Raw genomic sequence first — 4,610 nt, 5'->3', positions numbered from 1 at the left:
GCCCGACGCGGGGCTCGAACTCACGGACGGCGAGATCGTGACCTAGCCGAAGTCAGACGCTTAACCGACTGCGCCACCCAGGCGCCCCTAAGAAGTGCTTAACATTTTTAAAAAGTCGTTCTGTACAAGCTCCACTTGTGGTTAAGGACATTAAGCATTTAGCCTTTTTTGCAGTATACCTGCAAGTGTGTTTTCAGTTATATGGAGTCACATGAGCCCGCTGATTGCTCAAAAACAAAAACAAAGACACACAGGAAGCATTCTGCTATGTGAAAGGTCCTTGGTGGATTCTGAAAAATATTAAGTCCAAAAGTCTAGTACCAATGCAGAGCAAGGTAACTTAATTATGATCAACTGAAAACAAAATGTTACTAATAATTAGTATTTTTGACCAGGGCTGATTTGCTAGTATTTACGAAATTTCATTTTAGGAGTAAGCTTCTGCTCAACAATCTAACAATTGGCCCCTTGGATTAAATGTTTAAGAACTCTTTTTTTTTTTTTCCCTGATAGAACTTACTTCAGTGAAGTATTTCGCCCCTTTCTTTTACCCTCATGTCTAATTATCAGCAATTTCTGTTCATTTTTCTCCAAAATAAGTCTCAGCTCCACCCACTTCTCTGTATTTCAAGCTGTCTTTTCTCCGCTGGACCACTGTGATGCTGTCCTAACTGCTTCTGGCTTCCACCATTGCCCTCTACAACCTCCTATCCATGCCACAGCCAGAATGACTATTGGAAAAAGGGAAATCATGTCAGTCCTTTTTCTTACACACAGACTTCAATTAACTTCCCAAAGCACTTAGAATAAAATGAAAATCTCCAAACTAGGGTCTTTGATTTGCCCCTCTTAATATCCCCAACCTCATCTTGTGATACTGTTAACCAAACACACACATATATACACATTTTCTCTGTCTCTTATACTCACATGCCTACACACATATACATACACTCTGTTGTGAAAAGGAGGCACACACATACTTCACTAACATAAAGACTTCAAATATAAAATAGGGTTCCACAAGCAGATGGGTTACAGGGTGTACATTATCCCCTGTGCTGATCTCCCTGGGAGATACACATCTTTGGATTATACCCACCCTAGTCATCATTTCAGTAGAGAGGGACCCATTTCTATAATGCTTTAAACTGAGGGTCAGCAAGCTTTTTCTTAAAAATTTTGGCTTGAAGGCAATATAGTCTCTATCACAACTACTCCCCTTTGCTGTTATGTGAAAGCAGCCACAGACAATACCTAAATGAACACATGTGGCTGTGTTTCAATAAAATGTTATTTATGTCCACTGAAATTTGAGTTTCATATAACTTGCATGTGTTGCAGTATTATTCATATATTGATTTTCAAATTTAAGTTAAAAATGTAAAAATTCTGGGGCGCCTGGGTGGCGCAGTCGGTTAAGCGTCCGACTTCAGCCAGGTCACGATCTCGCGGTCCGGGAGTTCGAGCCCCGCGTCAGGCTCTGGGCTGATGGCTCGGAGCCTGGAGCCTGTTTCTGATTCTGTGTCTCCCTCTCTCTCTGCCCCTCCCCCGTTCATGCTCTGTCTCTCTCTGTCTTAAAAATAAATAAACGTTGGAAAAAAAAATGTAAAAATTCTTAGTTCAGTGGCCATACAAACACAGGCAGCTGGCTAGATTTGGTCCATTGGTCACAGTTTGCTGACTCTTGCTCTATGTATATTTATAGGGGCAGGAAGGCAAGAACCATCCATTTGACTGTGGAACAGTGGTAACTTGGTCCAACAATAATGACTTTATAAGAAAAAGAGAGGACCTATAGTGGTCAGCAGTTGCAATCAACCTCTTCTACTGAGCTAACAGACCTGTTTGGCCAGCTTTTAGCTAAATTATTAAATGAGTTTACAAAGCCTTCAGGATTCGCCTTTTTCTCTCTGTCTCTACACACATACATACATGTGTACACATACAATTTGCATGTGCACATGATAGTTCAGAAATAGAATATTGGCCTTCTTCTAGTTAATAGAAGCAACCAAATACTTTCCTGACTCATGGTTTTCGTCCTTCAAGTTCACTCTTTATCCTAAGTTCCCAGCACAGTCTGAAGAAAATAGTATTTTGTAAATATCTGTCAAAAAAAGATTACCTATACTGTACAGAGAATATAGATAGATGATAGATAAACATTTACCAGCCACTTCATTTGAACTTCAAAAAAGTTGTGAGATGAAATTTTAGGAAATGAAATGTACAAGAAAGGCTCCAACCGACCTGAGACTACTAGAGCATTAGCTCAGACTTGAGAGGAATTCCTTCCAAAGGAAGCAATGTGAGATGGAATATTCTGGGTAGTAGAACATGTTCCACTCCAAACCCAGAGGTTTCGGTCTGACTGCTAAAGATAGTTATGGTCCCACAGCTCTGGATGTTGAAGTAGGAGAGATTGGGATGAAAATTCTAAATTTGGCATCACAACAAAGTTGCTTAGTGGCTATAGTGGAGGTTTGTTTGTTTTTGTAAGCTTTATTTTCTTTATATGAAAGGGGAGACAACAGCATACGATTTTTAATCACTTTTTAGTATAAAATTCTTACTCCTATTCCAAGTACAGGACAAATACACATGCTATAAAGACTTTAATAGATCTAGAGGTGATATTTTAGTTACATTTATGTCTCAGATAAAACATCAGTTGGATAGATTTTTGCTCATACATGAAGCCAAAAGATCCGGGCCAACTACCTTTCAGGGCGTTCTCTGACTTTGAGAGTCTGACAAAGCTGCCCTGGAAAAAAAGAAGGGATGAAAAATGATTCTCTATGTGCCATCATCATTTCATGCTTGACTTAACTAAATTGACAGTGGGTGAAAAAAAAGATATTTCTTTTTTTTTAAGTTTATTTATTTATTTTGAGAGAGAGACAGAAAGTACATGCATGTGCTTGAGAGCAGGGGAGGGGCAGAGAGAGAGGGAGAGAGAGAATTCTAAGCAGGCTCCACACTGCTTGCACAGAGCCCTGACATGGTGCTTGATCACACAAGCTGGGAAATCATGACCTGAACCAAAATCAAGAATTGGATGTATAACCCATTGAGCCACCCAAGTGCCCCCCTCCAAAAGATAAATCTAACAAGACTGTATTGTTACCCGCCTTTTATTACTTGGCTCCTCTGTACAGAGAGCGGCAGTGGTGTTTACCTGGCATGAGGCTTTGGTCAGTGGCAGAAGGTTTCTCCAGACTGTTTTAGAAAGTGATGTGTCGGACATAGTGCACATATGAATACACTGCTGCTGAAGTTATGTTACATATTCAGGATGCTTGGACTGAATCAATTGATGAGCCAAACAAAATAAACTACACTCTCACTTCTATTATATTTTGGAAAGATTGGATAGACCCAATCTAGGACAGCCAGGTCTTGAGATATAATGTGTAAGATGAGAGAAAGATGTTTCTCTGATATTTTACTTTTTTCCTAAAGCAGGTCTAAGAAGGCACAATGACATGAAAGGGTTATTGGTCTGCTCTCATAACAGCACATCCATCTACTTCATTTGGTTTGGACATATTGTCACACCTGTGTCATTTCTGCAAAACCCTTGAAAATAAGGACAATGTTCTCATTTATGAGAAGTAATAGGCAGCTAAGCATAGTAGAAAAGCAAACAACTTGAAGTAATGAGCCTAGGGTCGAATTACAAATCATACTTTACCAACTGTGGAAACTTTCTGAGATCAATTATATAAACTATTTCCTGGTTTGTTCATCTGTAAAATGAGCTGAGTAACACTTTCATCAAATGGTTGAATGAGAGAACCTGTGGAAGAATCTTATCTACCTCCTGACACACAAAAATGCTTAGGAATTTTAGCTCTAGAATATGTACCTGAAGCAAAGTAAAGGGGAGACTTATTTAGGGGGTAGTACCTTTTCTAGCTTTTCTAGCTCTTTTATGTTTATTTTCTCCTCCAAGCACGATTTCATTCCTTTCAAGGGGACAAAAGGGCAATCCAAACCTGAAGTTTTCTCTTATGGTGTCTGATCTTCCTGGAGAGGAGAGGTGGTCTCTTCCACAAAACCATCAAGGAGTGAAAGTGTAGAAATAGGATGATCTCTTGGTGTTTGCCAGGGGTTGGAGGGATTATAAGCAGAGCCTCCAGGGAGTGAGCCCTACTCCATGAGAATCACCTTTCTACTTCTAGAAGAAGAATGGTATCAGGAGACTGTTCTGTGCTAGTTCTTTTCTTCCCATGGGGCCTGCTTTCTCTGGAGACCCTGATGCCTTCTGCCTTTGTATTCCAATTAGCAAAAATATGGAACGCTTCACGAATTTGCGTGTCATCCTTGCGCAGGGGCCATGCTAATCTTCTCTGTATCATTCCAATTTTAGTATATGTGCTGCCGAAGCGAGCACTCTGCCTTTGTATTCCAGTAGAGTAGAAAATATTACCTTTTCCAGCCACAAATTTCTCAGGGATGACAAGAGGTCTAGTCAATCTCCAAATTACTTGGAGCACCTGCCAGCTGCCCAAGGGAAAGTCTATCAAAGTAACATGGGGTATGGTGGCTGTATGAAGGAAGCCACTCACTGGGCCTCTGCTGAGTGTTGTTAATCATGGGTTTTA

General features: G+C 40.2%; 1 non-coding gene across 1 annotated transcript; it reads right to left on the bottom strand.

Annotated features, from left to right (window-relative positions):
* Positions 1 to 4,292: 4,292 nt before the first annotated feature.
* Positions 4,293 to 4,399, bottom strand: LOC115517315. Its single transcript, XR_003969779.1, has one exon. It is a non-coding gene; the product is annotated as a U6 spliceosomal RNA (small nuclear RNA).
* Between the last annotated feature and the right edge of the window lie 211 nt (positions 4,400 to 4,610).

The sequence above is a fragment of the Lynx canadensis genome, chromosome B3 (genome assembly GCF_007474595.2).
Source record: "Lynx canadensis isolate LIC74 chromosome B3, mLynCan4.pri.v2, whole genome shotgun sequence".
In the NCBI taxonomy this organism is placed as follows: Eukaryota; Metazoa; Chordata; class Mammalia; order Carnivora; family Felidae; genus Lynx; species Lynx canadensis.
Note: the sequence above shows the minus strand (reverse complement) of the source record. Positions and strands in the feature narration are given on the sequence as shown.